The 17647-nt window shown below is 42.5% G+C and overlaps 2 pseudogenes; one reads left to right on the forward strand and one right to left on the reverse strand.

Annotated features, from left to right (window-relative positions):
* Positions 1-1789: 1789 nt before the first annotated feature.
* On the forward strand, positions 1790-3495 carry LOC150018576 (dihydropyrimidinase-related protein 1 pseudogene; annotated as a pseudogene).
* Positions 3496-3966: 471 nt separating this feature from the next.
* LOC150018577 (lysosomal Pro-X carboxypeptidase-like) overlaps positions 3967-17647 on the reverse strand; it is a 33595-nt pseudogene continuing 19914 nt past the window's right edge.

Below are 17647 nucleotides of genomic sequence, written 5' to 3' on the forward strand. Positions count from 1 at the left end.
AAAATGAAGGTGTTATGTGCTTTGCCTCCCTCCCAGGATTGTTGAGGGGCTCAAATGAGAAGAGGCAGACAGCAGAGTTCCGAGGTCTATAAAATATGATATAAGCATTAGAGAGGAGGTTTCCTTTGGCTCTTTTTATGACCCCCCAAATGATAGGAGCTATGTCTGTTTTTTCACAGTAACATGATTGGTGCCTAACCCTAAGCTCATAATAGGCGCTAAATAATTTTTGTTTTTATAAGTAGTGCTCTTATTGCTTTTCTCACTAGAACACATACACCCTGCAAACTCTTATCCTTCAAGTCTCATTTCAGATGCTACTTCTTTAAAGCCTTCCTCAGACCTTCAGGATGAATTCGTCACTTCTGCTTTCATGCTAACAGAGCATTCTGAATGGCACATAGATTCTTAGCCCAACGTATTTAATCTGACATTGTGAATGTTTCTACTCATCAAAAATTACCTTCTGAAAAAGAACTGAGTATTCCCTTTTAATTATTACCATATTTCGATGTACCTGCGTAGTTATCACTCAATAAATATTTGTTCGAATGAATGATAAAGGAACAAACAATCCACAGAATTGGGGATACTTGGCCCAGAGGAGAGAAATTTCAGGAGTCAATTGAGAACCAGTCTCCAAAATAAAGGTTGTTCAATTCTAGAGAAGAGGGTGGTTTCTGCACTACCATGTTTAGACAGTACATTCTAAACATTGCGCTATTGTGTTTTTTAGCATGTAAGGCTATTGGGTGAATTAACAATCAGTTTTTCATCTCCTTTACAAGATAAAACTTGAAAAGAAGGGCCTTAAGTTATGATAGAGATTTAGGTTAGACATCAACACTATTGCTATTTTGGGCCACATAATACATTGTTGTGGGAGTTTGTCCTTTGCCTTGTAGGATGCTTAGCAGAATCTCTGTTGTCTACTCATTAGATACCAACAGCAACTCCCTGCTACCCAGAGTTGTGACAAAAAATAACATCTCCTGATATTACCAAGTGTCCCCTGCAGGGCAAAAGTGCTGCCAGCTGAAAACCACTGGCTTAGACTTAAAGAGTAAATTCTTGCAGGTGAGAGTTTTGTAACATCAGAAAAGAGGACAAAAGAGATGGTGGAAATCTACCAATGAGTTCCTTAAATACAAAGCGGATGGATATTTTACTAGTTTACATTGTACCGCCCATTCTGAAGGTAGGTAGACTGCCCAATGAACTGACATTATGGTAATATATGAAATGTCTTCTGTCAACTGTGAGGGAGTTTTCTGAAACAAGAACAATTCAGTGGCCTTTGTTGATGAGAGAAGGAAGCCATTTACCAAATCATCTGGCTATGCCACCATGTTGCACCTATTCACAAGTACTTACAGTACACCTTCGGTGTCATGGCACTCTGCGGATCTACTGAGCAAAAAGATTAATTTGGAGTTTGATATCATGGAGTTATTTGGTTGCTGGTTTTCTGTAAATCTTTCTTTGGCTATTTACCTCAGGAGTTATAAAATAAAACAAAAATAAATGGTTAAAACCACTCCCCTAAAGCCACAAAGGAAGTGTGGTAACAGATGCAAACATCTTTGTGGTTTAAGAACCTGACCCTGTCTCTGCTCTGCAGCCAATAGCAGAACCAGGTGAACTAAAGTTGGTGCAATAGTTCACTTGTGAGCCAAGTAGGACGATAGTGACTTCAGGTGTCTGAGCTTATTTTTTTCAATTTCATTTATGTTAAAAAAAATAATTCTGATGAGGTCAGGAGGCCGTGCTGACCAGGGGCACCAACCTCATGCTGTGGGGGCTTCAGGGGGTGACAGCAAGTTCCTGGAGTCGGGACACTGTGCCTGAGAAGAGTGACCGGCTCCTCATCAAAGGCAGGCGCGTCGTCAATGATGACCAGTCCTTCTATGCTGACGTGTACCTGGAGGACGGGCTTATAAAACAAATAGGAGAGAACTTAATCGTTCCTGGTGGAGTGAAGACCTTTGAGGCCAACGGGTGGATGGTTATTCCCAGAGGGATCGATGTCAACACGTACCTGCAGAAACCTTCCCAGGGGATGGATTCTGCTGACGACTTCTTCCAAGGGACCCGGGCAGCGCTGGTGGGCGGGACCACGATGATCATTGACCATGTGGTCCCGGCACGTGGGTCCAGCCTGCTGACCTCCTTCGAGAAATGGCATGAAGTGGCTGACACCAAATCCTGCTGTGACTACTCCCTCCATGTGGACATCACAAGTTGGTAGGATGGCATTCAGGAGGAGCTAGAGGTGCTGGTGCAGGACAAAGGTATCAACTCCTTCCAGCTGTACATGGCCTACAAGGATCTCTACCAAATGTCCGACAGCCAGCTCTACGAAGCCTTCACCTCTCTTAAGGGGTTGGGAGCGGTGATCCTGGTCCACGTGGAAAACGGAGATTTGATAGCTCAGGAACAAAAGCGGATCCTGGAGATGGGGATCATAGGCCCCAAGGGCCACGCTGAGCAGGCCTGAGGAGCTGGAGGCCGAAGCTGTGTTCCGGGCCATCACCATCGCGGGCCAGATCAACTGCCCTGTGTACATCACCAAGGTGATGAGCAAGAGCGCCGCGACATCATCACTCTGGCCAGGAAGAAAGGCCCCCTCATCTTCGGTGAGCCCATCGCTGCCAGCCTGGGGACTGACGGCACCCATTACTGGAGCAAGAACTGGGCCAAGGCAGCAGCGTTCGTGACCTCCCCTCCCCTGAGCCCGGACCCCACCACGCCCGACTACTTGACCTCCCTGCTGGCCTGTGGAAACCTGCAGGTCACGGGTAGTGGCCACTGTCGCTACAGCACTGCCCAGAAAGCGGTGAGCAAGGATAACTTCACTCTGATCCCCGAGGGCGTCAACGGCATCGAGGAGCAGATGACCGTCATCTGGGACAAGGCAGTGGCTACCGGCAAAATGGACGAGACAACCAGTTTGTTGCCGTCACCAGCACCAATGCAGCCAAGATCTTTAATGTATACCCCAGAAAGGGGCGGATCGCCGTGGGCTCGGATGCCGTGTTCATCTGGGACCCCGACAGGGTGAAGACCATCACGGCCAAGAGTCACAGGTCGTCCATGGAGTACAACATCTTCGAGGGCATGGAGTGCCCCGGCTCGCCGCTGGTGGTCATCAGCCAGGGCAAGGTCATCTTCGAGGACGGCAGCCTCAGCGTCAGCCAGGGCATGGGCCGCTTCATCCCATGGAAGCCTTTCCCCGAGTATCTCTACCAGCGTGTCCGAATCAGGAACAAGGTCTCTGGCTTACAAGGGGTCCCCAGGGGCATGTACGACGGTCCCGTGTACGAGGTGCCGGCGAAGTCCTCACCTTCCAAACACCAGCCCCCGCCCACCAGAAACCACCACCAGTCCAACTTCAGCTTATCAAGTGCACAGGTAGAGGACAACCACTCCAGGCGCACCGGCTACCTCATCGTGACGCCCCCTGGTGGCCACTCCAACATCACCAGCCTCGGTTGACCACGGCCCAGCATATTGCGCTCCAGTTAGGCATTCTGGGAATGATGTCCACGCCTCCCCCCCCCCCCCTCCCCCGGCAGTGGTTTTCAAACCCATAGTTTTATTTGGAACTGATGGGGGACACAGGAATGAAGTTCTTTCCTTTCTCGTTTAGGAAGAAGTGGTACTAGTGTGGTCTGTTTGCTTGGAAACCCCTTGCCCCCGAGTCGTGTGTCGCTCCTGCGCCGAGCGCTGCGTCCTCATCTCCCTCCTTAGTGAGCAAAGGTCCTCGCTTCGTGGCGTCCCCTCCCTCCCCGCGTCGCAGCCCCGGCTGCACGGCTCTGGCGTGGTTCCTTTGCTCCCTCGTTGCTGTTCTAGCGTAGTTGATGCATGTTACTGAGTTAGGTATGCAAGTCTGAGCGCGTCTGGCGGGACAGCGCTGGGACCAGTGTAAACACAACGCCCAGATCTCGAGCCCCGGCGCAGCGCCCGTCACCGCCCCTGCCCCGCCTGCCCCCACAGCACCTGTGAGTTCTCAGGACGGCTTTGAGAAACATCCTCTGCGTCCATGCCGGAAACCTTGGTCTCTATGGCGCGCGTCACTGACACGACATCCTTCCAGTCTCTGTGTCCTTCCAGCCAGCTCTGGATGTCAGGCCGAGCCAGGTGCCCAGGCAGAAAGGGGTCTCTCATCCCCACGTAGGGCTGATGACCCGGGAGGTGATGGCCATTTCCAGTTGTCCATGTCCCTGTCCCTCTGAGGAGGCTGACGGGGCAGTCGAATTTTTAAAAAGTTTTGTACAAAGTTTGCCTTTGTAATCACCCCCATTTTTGCTTAACAACTGACTTATCGAGGCTCTTATTACTGAATTCAAAGCTTGTGGGAAAAATAATAATTATAATAATAATTCTTTCCCCCTATTCAACTATCTACTATGGCAAGTAAACTATCTCTCTGTCACAAGTTTGGCTGACAGTCTTCCTCCAGACAGTAAAACCAATTTCTAGATTAAGCCAGATCAGCAAATACATAGGAACTCATACAACTAAAGATTAAAAAAATTAATTAAAAATGATCAGTGGACCTGAATAAATATTTTTCCAGAATGATCTTTTGAAATAAAAATCTGTTCATGTCACTCCCCTGATTAAGGACTATCGATGTATTCTTATTCCTTCAGTGGCTCCCTCCCATGGTCTACATGAATGAGCTTTTTCCTGCCACATCTCCAAATTCACCTTATGTCACTTTCTCCTGGTCATTTGCTATCCCGTTAGTGGCCTTCTTTCAGTTCCTTGAATATACTACACTCAAGAGTTTTGCATACACTGTTTTCTCCTTTCCTCTTCCTAGTATAGCTCCCACTCATCATTAGGGTAACACATAAAATGTCACATCAAAAAAGAAGTCTTATTCCCACACACTAACTCAGATTCTCTAGTAAATACCCTAAGAGCCATAATTATACCAACTCATTGTATAATTTGACATTCCATATCTTTTTCCCAGGAGAATGTAAACTTTATTAGGACAGATACTATGTTTGCTACTTTACCATTGTATTTTCCAGGTTCTAGAGCAATGCTGTATGCTTGTAGCTCTGTAAGTACGAGTAAGAAAAGTAGTCCTGGCTAAGTAGCTCAGCTGGGTAGCTCACCTGGTTAAAATGTTGTCCCCATGTGCCAAGTTTGCAGGTTCAATCTCTGGTCAGGGCAACCAATGAATGCATAAATAAGTGGAACGACAAAGTAATGTCTGTCTCTCTGTCTCTGTCTCTGTCTCTCTCTCTCTCACTTCCTCTCTCTAGCTTAAAAAATAAGGTAGAAAAGTTTCATTCTCTATTACCATTTTGAAGAGTTATAACGTGTATTACACATTTAAAAACCACAACTATTTAACTTTGATTAACCCATTATTTTCCAAATTTGCTTAACTGTAGAACTTTCTACTACATAAGTCAATGGCATTTTATTGGACACTTGTGTTCCCAGAAATACTGTGTGATACAGACTGAATTGCCTGAACTGCCCCCTTTCATCCCAAATAGTGTATCTCTGACACCATGTTTTTATGACCTTGTCCTTCCCTAACCCCTGAGAGCTGTGGGCTTGTGAGATGGTACAGTTTTCGGGGGCCTGAGGACACCATGTTAGGAAGCCATCATGGCTGAATGCAAGCAAAGAAAAGGAAATTGGTCTGCATAGAGAATGAAGCAGCAATGGGAGGAGAAATGCTACGCAGGGCTTCCAAACTCAAATGGGATCAGGCAGGACAATGAGGAGAGGTGAACTAAAGGGACATGCCCTGTCTGAGGAAACTGAAAGTCAAAATTCTTTCAACCAGTAGTTTTCCAAGTGTGATACCTGAGCATCACCTGGGAAACTATTAGAGATGCCCCTTCCCAAGATCCACTCTGACACTTATTACAAACTCTGGGGCAGGGTCAGCAATCAATGTTTTAACAAGCCCTTCATACAATTCTGATGCAGTGCACACTTGAGACTGCTAGCTAAGCTATAAGCATCTCAGAAACAAATCGCTGCCCCAGGATGACAATTGGTCCCCTCTGTTCAAACAAGAGAAAGAGAAATAGCAGTCTTGACTTGTAATGACTTTCCAGACCTCAGTTTCATTCCCTCATGACTCCTGGTTACCTAAGTCCTGGAGCTAACTCTGCAGTTTTAATAAATTCCTTCTTTTGCTTAAATTGGTTCAGTGAGGTTTATTTTCTTAAATCAAACAAAGATTAAGCTACATCAATAAAGAGAAACAACAACAAACAAACCTGGATTCAAGGCCTGGTTCTGCCCAAAATGAGCTGTGAGCAAGGCCTTACCCAAGTTCCTTCTCTCTGTGCCATAATGCCATCCACCTACAAAAGATGGGGTCGGCCTGGGTATCTGAGGTGTCTGCACTCTCTAATATGCTAATCTAGACACTGGCTCCTCTGGATAATCTCTTTATTCTACAGAACCCTTAAGAAAGATTCCTAGTTTTTCTTCGTTTTACCCATCGACTCTAAGTAGTTAAAGTAACAAAAACATAAAATAAAAACTATCCCAATTAATTTGTCTCTCTTTCCTGGTCTTTCAAAAGCATCATCTATTAATTAGAGGGATGCTTTAAATAAGGCTATTTTGATGTTCTAATTATTTTTCAATTAAAAATTAAATCTCAGCATATTATATTTAGTCTAACTTTAATTAAGGTTGCCATCTGTCATAAAATACAGATGGAGAAATACATAAAACCAAATTATACTTGCAGAAAAATAGTCATTTTTGGCAGTCATTCTCTTCACAAAATGCAGTTAATCTAAAGAATTAATATTATTTTAAAGCTTTTAAACATGTAAAAATGTTTCAAGGAAAATATCTTAAAATCAATAGTAAGAATATCCTCTATTAAGCCCATAAATCCTGCATTATATAACTACTTAGTTGACGATGGATAAAAACTAAAAACTAGTATTGTTTTGACCCTTAAACTCCCACCTCAGCAGACTTTTCTCTGATGTTGAAATGAAAATAGTGACCAAATGTTTTGATGGACAACTCATTACAATGAGAACTAGAGGCTTCTGAAACCAGACAAAGATTTTTCTGTGCCTCCCAGATGCCAGGGAAAATAAGGGGAATAGTTCAGTCTCTTATATATGCACTTTTAAAAAAGTAAGTGTCCTAGAAATTATCGAGATCAAGGTAAAGTTTTTAAAAAACAGAAAGACAAGGTGAAAAATATTTTGAGAGAAAATACAAAGAAACAAGGGGGAAGAAATCTTTCAACAAAGTAGAAACTCAGTCTCTCTGTGTCCCTGAAAGGTTTTGGTCCAACCCTATTTGTTATCCTAGGAAAGCTCTTCTGAAGAAAGGTTTCAGTGTAAGAACTGCTTGAAAGAAGCCAACCCTTTGGAAATAGCAATGGCTCAGTCATTTATTAATGTCAAATATGCTGCCTGCATGAATTAGCTTGTCTTTTGGAAGCCATACAGAAAAGTTCTCATGCACCTGCTTCTTAATGTCCTGACACTTCTGGCTTTAGTGACAGCAGCACCAACCACCAGAAAATAAAATGAAATTTAAATAAAGCTGAACATACTAAATTCTAACTTCTGAGTAGCTGATTCATCAATTTTTAAAGGCTCCTTAGGAAAGTATTATCAGTGACCACAGTATATAAAAGCTTGCTCTGTTGTAAAAAGAAAAACAAAACAGAGTCATTTTCCCAAAATGACAAAATGTAACCAAATTACAACAAAACTGACCTTAGAAACAAAGAGAACTGGAGCAAAAAGAGGCCAGATTTCTTACTGGCAGTACCACAGTGGCAAATATCCCAGAACTAAGAAAAGCTGCCAAGTAGAAGAGAAAAAATTAAAGGACTTTCCAAAACAGTCAAGCCCAGTGCACACAGCAATCCCAACAGCTGGAGTGAGCTTCAGGAGCAACACATAGGTACAAGATCCACCCTTATTCTTTATTTACAGTACAGTTTCAAGTCTTTAAATTAAGTACAAAAGAAACAGCTCTTATTTCCCAAATTCGCATCGGACATCCTTCCTATCAGCTGCAATTACATCATCTTTATCTTCTGGTTTTTCTTTTGGGAGGGCAAGAGTGGGAGATAATAAATGGGCCTAAGAGACTTCAGTCTGAAAACCAAGAGAAATCTCTGCTTGCAGAGAAACAAAGGAATGGACTCTTCCTCTTGTGAAAGACAGGAGTCCTGCTCCAGTTACGAGGGCCCTGATGGTTAGGGAGAGCTGTCACAAAGATATTCTTCCCAGAAGTCATGCAAAGATCGCAAGGACCTGGGGTGTGCGATGGCTGCTGTCACAGCCATCACCCTCCCTTCTATCTCAGCCTTTGCCCCACCAGACCCGATGATAAACAAGGGAAAGTAATTATGTGTAGGAAACCAAACTGAGACCTGGTCAATATGGCGGCATAGGCAGACATGACTCACCTCTTCACACAGCCACATAAAAATTACAATTAAAATATAGAAAACCATCAGCCAGAACCTTCAGAAGTTGAGTTGAGTGGAAGTCTGACAGCTAAAGAATTAAAGAAACCACATCCATCGAGACAAGTGGGAGGGGCACAGACATGGAATGGGCTGGTCTCTCACCCCCATGTGGTGGACAAAATTCGGGAGGACTATCTCAGGAGGGAGGAGTCCCAGCCCCACACCAGGTCCCCCAGCCCAGGTTTCCAGTGCCATGAAGATAAGTCCCCACAACTTCTGCCTGCAAAAAAACAGCGATATTGAGTAGAAGAAACTGCTGGAGCCCCAAGCAGTTCACCTTAAAGAACCTACACATGGACTCACCTACTCAGACTCACCTACTCATACTCACTCCCTCTGACCCCCAGCACCAGGGTAGCATCTTGAAAGGCACCAGCGGCATACAGGGAGAAACTGAAGTGTCTGGCATCATGGCAAGCAGAGGCCATGGTTCCTTTTCTAAACCCTCCCTTCTCAGAGCCACCAAGCTGGTGCCATATCTGAGACCCCATCAACCTGGCTAATACTGCTTGACCTGCCTGGGAGATCCCCAGAGACTCCATACCACAAGGGCTGCTTTTCCATATGAATGGCTGGTCTTGGCTCATGCTTCACAACTTCCTAAGTCCTATCAAAAAAGAAACAGCTGGCCTCAGTGAGCTCCAGGCCCAACACTGACAGCAGAGAGCTGAGATTCACAGTTTGGCTTTACCTGGGAATCTCCAAGCCCAGCTCAAGTAGCAGCCATCTCAGAGTGCTTTATATAGCTCAGGCAGGGTGCCCCGGGCAAAACACAGGTGGGGGCTGACCTTGGCTTGCACCATCCAGGAAACCCCAGGGCTAACACACCCAGTGAACAGCCACAGAACACTTCAGAGCACCACCACCCTGCCCTAGCACAGCTGATCCTCCAGAGGGTGGAGATTGGTGGTTAATGGTCACAGCTAGTCCTTGCAGCTGACTGGCCTGGGTAAGTCCCTTCCATTGATCTGCCAACAGCAACCAAGTTTCAATTATAAGGATAGGTTGTGCCACTGGACCCTACAGGACACCTACTACATTAGACCACAACACCAAGATATGAAGTCAAAGTAGCTCTACCTAATGCACAGAAACAAACACAGGGAGCCTGCTATATTGAGGAGGCAAAGAAATATGGCCCAAATGAAAGAACAAGACAAAACTCCAGAAAAAGAACTGAAACAGAGGTAGGCAACCTATCAGGTGCAGAGTTCAAATCACTGGTGATCAGGATGCTCAGACAAATGATTGAGTATGGCTATGAAATAAAGGAAGAAGTGAAGGTTATACAAAGTGAAATAAAGAAAAATCTACAGGGAACCAGAAGTGATGGGAAGGAAGCTGGGATTAAAATCAAGGATTTGGAACCAAAGGAAGAAATAAACATCCACCTGGAACAGAAAGAAGAAATAAGAATTTTTTTAAAAAATGAGAAGGGGCTTAGGAATCTCTGGGACAACTTTAAACATACCAACATCCAAATCATAGGGGTGCTGGGAGGGGAAGAGGAAGGGCAAAGCTGAAAACTTATTTGAAAAAATAATGAAAGAAAACTTCCCTAATTTGGCAAAGGAAATAGATATACAAGTCCAGGAAGCACAGAGAGTCCCAAACAAGCTAGACCCAAAGAGGACCACACTAAGACACATCATAATTAAAATGCCAGAGGTTAAAGATAAAGAGAGAATCTTAAAAGCAGCAGGAGGAATGCACAGATTTACTTACAAAGGAGTTCCCATAAGACTATCAGCTGATTTCTCAAAAAAAAATTTGCAGGCAAGAAGGGGCTAGCAAGAAGTATTCAAAGTGATGAAAAGCAAGGACCTACAATCTAGGTTACTCTGTTCAGCCATGCTATCATTTAGAATGGAAGGGCAGATAAAGTGCTTCCCAGACAAGGTAAAGCTAAAGGAGTTCATTATCACCAAGCCCTCATTATATGAAATATTAAAGGAACTCATTTAAGAAAAATAAGATCAAAACTAAACACATTAAAATGACAACAAACTTACATCTATCAACAACAGAACCTAAAAAAGAACAAAAACAAACTAAGCAAACAACCAGAACAGGAACAGAATCACAGATATAGAGATCATTTGGAGGGTTATCAGCCAGGAGGGGGAAGAGAGAAAAAGGGGAAAATGTTAAAGGGAGCAAGAAGTGTAATTGGTAGGAACAAAACAAACAGGAGGATGTTAAGAATAGTATAGGAAATGGTGAAGCCAAAGAACTTACATGCACGAGCCATGGACATGAACTAAGGGGGGAGGGATTGCTGGAGGGAAGGGGGGTACCAGACAGAGAGGCAAAGGGAAGAAAATTGGAACAACTGTAACAGCATAATCAAATATGCTTTTTTAAAAAGTGAATGGGAATGTGGGTGAAATGAACATAAAAGAAGAAACTGAAAATGATCAAAAGTTGCTCATTATGTCTTTCTCAGACTGGCATAGAAATATCTGATCCACTGTTTCATGTATTTAACTTACATGGAGCAGGCTAATAGTACAGTCAAGGAATCAAAGGCATTGTTGGCTCAAAGATCTCGATGATGGAACTCTTCTGGGATAGTGATGGCAACCAAGGTGTCTGTGATGTTTTTGGTTACTCTCTCTCTGGACCATTGCTAAGTGAGGAAAAGAAGAAAAAACAAGATTGTTAGTTTTTCCTATCTATATCCAGATAAGATAAAGAAACCTATTTTATGCATAACATCTAAAATTACAAGCTTATAACCTGGGAATTTTATCTGAGGACCTAATCCATCGTATTGAAAGGTGATTCACGCTGAAGTTTTACATTTTTCTGCAAACAAGTGCATAAAACAGGACCAAGGATTGATGGTGGTGTCCCACAAATCAATACAAATAATACTGGAAATTGGAATTTAGAAACCTAAATTTCAATCCCAACTTCTTTCTCAAAAGCCAGATGACCTTCCCCCTCTGTAAAATAGAGATAACAAGGTCAACCTCATAAGGTTGTTGTATGGGTTAAACCAGATGGTACATGTTTTACTTAATAAGCTCAAGTGTCAGGCACATAGCAGTCCCTCAGTTAATGCCGGTTTCCTCTTCCTAGGACCCAGCTATCAAAGTGATAAAGAAAAACTCTCATATGTGAAAATGCTAATTATCTCTTAGTTCTTCAAAAAAAAAAAAAACAAAAAAACCTTTATTTTTCAAACAAGACTTCCCTTGCAGTATAGGACTTAGGAAATAGTGATGGAACTAAAAATATTCCTCTGAATCCGAATCAAAAAAATTTGGTCATTACTCAGAGATCCTCATTTTACATTAGCTTTAAAGTTAGGGAAATGCTATTAGCTTATTAGTCTTGGCTGGTTGACACAACACATTTCAGAATGATGTCAACAAGATCAGTCATTGATACAGGCTATTCAGTTTAGCTGAGTAAAAATCTATTACAAACACAGACAACATTCTTTATAATATTCACAGCTTTGTTGAGATATAATACTCCACAAAATTCACCCATTTAAAATGTACAGTTCAATGGTTTTTAGTATATTCAGTGTTTTGCAACCATTCCCACAATTTTAGAAAATTTTAGCAACCACAAAAGACACCCATGCTCGTTGGCAGCCAACAATGCCCATTGCCCTCCCTACAACTTTCTCACTCTCAGCCCTAGGCAACCACTAATCTACTTTCTGTCTCTATATAGTTGCCTATTCATATTAATGGAATTATACTGTAAGTGATCTTTTGTGATGGATTTTCTTCACTTTGGCATAATGTTTTCAGGTTCTATCCATGTTGTAGTATGCTATCCATATATTATTCCTTTTTATTGACAAATAATATTCCATTGTATGAATATGCCACATTTTATCATTTTCTATTTTTTTCTATTATGCATATTGATCCTGTGAACATTCATGTACAAGTTTTTGCATGGACGCATGTTTTGATTTCTCCTGTATATATACTTAAAAATGAAAATTCTGGTATATATGATGACTTAACCTTGTAAAGAAATGACAAACTACTTTCCAAGTGGCTGTACCATTTTACATTTTACACTAGCAACACATGAGGGTTCCAATTTCTTTATATCCTTGCCAACCCTTGTTACCTGTCTTTTTGTTATTACTTTTTAAAATTTAAGTATAATTGGTATACAATCGTCGTCGTCGGCAGCCGTCCGTCTCGAGAGACGATGGTGTAGCTTCTTAAGAGTCTATCTGCACCGCCGAGAATGGTTGTGCAGTCCAACTCGGGAGTGACACGGTATCTGTCTCCTCCCGTGTTGAATCGACATCTTGCGATGACGCTGGAGTGTCCTCTCCAGTGAAGCTGAAGCTACAGAGCCTGGGCAGGGTGATATGGAGGGTCTGCTGTTGCCCATGCAGCAGACCCCCCCTCTCTTCGCAGCTGAAGGGTCCAAGGGAAAGACGGAGTCAATACAGCTTGGCTTCAGGTGCGCCGCAGGAGTTGCCGGTGTTGACTACAACGTCAAACCGCCTTAGGGACTCTGGCTCCGGATTTTCTGTCGGGGTTCACTCCCTTAGCCTTTCCCCTGAAGAGGTATGCCGCAAGGCAGCGGAGGTTTTTTGGAGTCAGAGTTTTCCTTCTCTGATGTGCCCTGACTGGAAGATCGAACCAGCGACACTTAGCTCGCAGGCCGACGCTCAATCCACTGAGCCAAACCAGCCAGGGTAAATTGGTATACAATATTACTATATTAATTATATAGTTTCAGGAGTACAATATAGCAATTCAACATTTCTATACCTTTCAGTGTGATCACCCCACTAATTCCAGTAATCAGCTATCACCATGCAAACTTATCACAATAGTATTGACTATATTCCCTTTCACATTTTCACCCATCCACCCACCCCCTGATTACAGCCATCTTCTATGGGTATTAAATTATTCTTATTGTGGCTTTGATTTCCATTTCCCAAATGACTTATGGTATTGAGTACATTTTCATGTGCTGATTGGACTGTACATCTTCTTTGAAAAAAAAATATTCAGGTCTGTGCCTATTTATAAGCAGGGTTATCAAGTAAATCATCTGGTCCATTTTGAGTTAATTTTTTGGTATGGTATGAAATAGGGATCCAACTTCATTCGATTGCATATGAATATCTTGTTTCCCAGTATCATTTATTTAAAAACTTATTTAAGATATCTAAAAATCAATTGATCATGCATATATAAAGGTTGACTTTTAGACTGTCAGTTCTCTTTCATTGATCTATTTGTCTGTCTTTAAGCCAGTGTCACACTGTGTTAATTATGGTAGCCTTATAATAAGTTTGAAACCAGGACGTATGCGTTCTTCAAATTTCTTCTTCCTTTTCAAGATTATTTTGGCCATTCTGGCTTCCTTGCCTTTTTATATAAATTTTAATATGAACTTGTCAATTTCTCTTAAAAAAAAAAACAGTTGGGATTTTCATTGGGATTACACTGTATCTGTAGATCAGTTTGTGGAGTATTGACATGTGAACAATATTAGTTCTTCCACAAGTATATAAGATATTTTTCCATTTATTTAGACCTTTAATTTCTTCCAACAATGTTTAATAATTTTCAGTGTATGTGTGTCATGCTACTTCTGTTAAGCTTATTCCTAAATGTTTCATTCTTGACACTATTGTAAATGAAATTGTTTCTTGGTATTAACTCCACACATGCATAGACTGATTCAAAGTTTACAAAGCCTTTCACATTTGACCATTATAATAATCCTGTGAGGTAGATTTAATTACAATTATTTTATAGATCAGAAAACTAACATTCAAATTGTTCAGCTAGCAATGGCAAATTTGACAAACTCAGGTCTTATAACTCTAGTCCAATGCTCGATTTTATACTATATTACATTCCATGGGAACATGATTGCTGTTGGAAATCAACAGCACATACCCTCTTGACTAGTGTGGTGCAGAGTAAAAAAGTAAGAGCTTTGGGATCAGACACACCTGGGGTGCAGTACCATGTCAGCCTCTCATCTCCCTAATCTCGTGGAAGCTTAGATTTCTCAAGGTCAAACAGTGACCAAAATACCTGGACTTAAGAACCTGGCCCATGGCATGATAGGTATTAGGTCACTTTCCCCTTATATGGCACCACTTGGAAAATCTTTGTTTACATATCACTTGAAATAACAGAACATTTTTATGTTATGTTCTGACATTTGTTTAATGCACATTCCATTTTGCTGATATTGTTACAAAGCCTGATATAACAAATCTTAAAGGTTATATTATCAGTATATGAAATTATTCCCATAATTTGCATAATCGTCAAAAAACCCTCATCTATAAATACAACATATACATAGGTGACAATCAGATAGTGTCTCTAGCCAAGACCTTACATCTAAACATTTGAACCAAAATTCAACCATCTACTTGACATTTTTACACGAGAGTCTAATTAGACTTCTCAAATGGCAGGTCCAAAACAGAGCAGTTGATACTGCTCAATTCCCAACCCAGCTCTCCCTCTATTTTCCCAATCTCTGTTAATACCAACCCTGTTCTTCTAGCTACTTGGGCAAAAAGTTTGGTGTCACACTTCAATCTTCTATTTCTTTCTCACCCAATCTGTCAACAAATCTTGTCCACTATATAAAGTATACCCAGAATTTGGACATCTCTCACCATATCCACTGCCACAGCTTGGATCCGACTCACCATTATCTCTAGACTGAATAGCCTTTTACTGATCTTCTTCCTCTACTCTTACCTTTATACTACCACTAGAGAAGCAATTTGATCCTATTAAAACCTGAATCAGATTATGTCATAACTCTGCTCAAAACACTCCAAGTTCTACCATCTCATTCAAATTAAAAACCAGAGGCCTTACTAGAACCTACAAGTCTCTGCATGATCTGAGTTCTCTGCTGATTTTTATTTCAGCTACTGCTACTTCTCTTTCTCATGAACTACTCCAGCCACACTGACCTCCTTACTGTAACCTGGAGGAGAATCTGCTGGAACATTTACCTCTCAAAGGCCTTGGCCCTTGCTTACTCCTCTGTATGGAGTGTTTTTATCCCACCAAAGTCATAGCTATCTAAGTTTTCCCTCCAGATCACTTTTCAAAAGTCACCCCTTGGTGAAGTCTTCCTTGGTCAGTCTCATCTAAAATTTCAACCCTGCCATTACCCCCCACACCTCGACATTTTAGAGCCCTCTTCCCTGGTTATTTTTTTTCTCCTTAGCACTTATGTCCTAATATATTTACAGGTGCTGTCTTGTTTACTGTCTGTCTCTCCAACTAGAACTCCCCAAGGGCAGGGGCTTTTGTCTGCTTTAACACCTGGCACATGGTACCTTTAACACCTGGCACATGGTATGAGCCATACAAATATTTACGAAAAGAATAAGAAAAGAATGTAAATGTCTAGTTGTATTTGGCCTCATACTATATGCCTTACCCAAAAGAGGTCAATAAATACATATACGCAAGGTCTGGAAAATCATGCCAGTATTTTTTTTTAAGATATTTATTTATTTATTTATAGAGAGAGGGGAAGGGAGGAAGAAAGAGAGGGAGAGAAACATCAGCGCAAGAGATGTCAATTGGTTGCCTCTCACAGGTCCACAGCTAGGGACTTGGCCCACAAACCAGGCATGTGCACTGACTGGGAATTAAACTGGCAGCCTTTTGTTTTGCAGGCCAGGACTCAATCCACTGAGCCACACCAGCCAGGGCCGCTTCACTATTTTTAATATGAAAAAACAGAGTTAATGTAAATGATTAACATAAATATATAGAGACTGACCTTCAGTTATGTGTAGTAGGGGCAAGAACAATTAGCTAAGTAGCAGATCTAAGTTTTATAGCCTTACTAGCCACATGATTTTGGATAGGAAACCTGACCTCTCTAACCCTCAATTCCCACTGTATAATGCCACCAAATTTTAAAGATAATGGCCCTTCCTTGCAGAGATATTATGGGGTTAAATTAAATTATATATGTGAAAGATATAAACTATAAAATGTCACATAAATATGCAGTATTATTATAATTATTAGCATATTATGTAAGCATGGAAAGTGTTAATGTGACCAGGCAGCATGGGATTCGGCCACTTGTTGCCATGTATATGTATTACACAAAGTTTTGTGAGGAGGGAAATAGGTTTTTATTAACAAGTTTCCCAATCTGAGGGGAATAGGAGCATTCCTGTTCTGAGCCAACCTCACCTGCAAAGTACAGAAAACCAGCCACGCCCAAGGAGATTCAAGTCCAAATCCATAACAAGAAGTTCCCCATTATTGTTTATTTGTAGCCCCAGCTTGTTATTTGAAGGAGTTCCCATCTCTCCAGCTCCAGCCCCTCTCTCTCCCACTTGCCAGAGTCACCATCGCCTTGCCGCAGCTCTCTCTTCCAGGGTCTGGGGTGCACTGCCATAACACTCCAAACAGTCATGTAGGGGAAGCTCTATTCACAGGGTATTTCCCATCTCATGCCTCCATGTGCTGCTCTCAGTCTCTGGGCGCTGTCTCATGGTGAGGGAGTGCAAGCCGTTCAGGACCCATGTGCCATGTCCACAGGGTCATATCATCCCACGGACTGGTTAGTGCCCAGTGAGGCAGCATTCCAGCGTGGGACCCTGTCTCCCAGAGCTCAGTTACAATAATGTGAGGCCTAACTCCAAGCAGTCCTGGTGTCAGCCACTACCGCCCATGTGGGGAAAAGCAAGAAGAGCCCAGGAAGCCAAAATGCCAAGTGGCCAAGAGGCCAAGAGAACAAGCTTCAGCCCACCTTCAGCCTAAAAGTCCTTTAGCTTTTCAACCAATGATGGGTAGTGTCAGTCATGTTTGCTTAGGCCCCTCTTACAGCCATCATGTGGCACAAGGGGGCAGTCTCCCAGCTGTGCTGCTAGTGACCATGCCTGAGGCCATAGTCTCCTCCTTCAGCCCCTCCTTGCTGGGAAGGCATGGGATGCTTGGTTTTGGGGGGCAGGGGGTGGTATGCTGGTTTACTTCCAGTTACCTTTGTTTATAGTTTGCCTCCAGCAATCTCCCTTCTGTGGTGGTCCCTCCCTTTATAGGGAAGGCAAGCCACTTCTCACCTTCAACTCACCTTTGAGTTTTCTCCCCATCCCTTGCCTTCTCCCTGAGACCTGGCCTGACCACCCTGTTA

The sequence above is a fragment of the Furipterus horrens genome, unplaced genomic scaffold (assembly GCF_987537825.1).
Source record: "Furipterus horrens unplaced genomic scaffold, mFurHor1.1.pri manual_scaffold_2, whole genome shotgun sequence".
NCBI lineage: Eukaryota > Metazoa > Chordata > Mammalia > Chiroptera > Furipteridae > Furipterus > Furipterus horrens.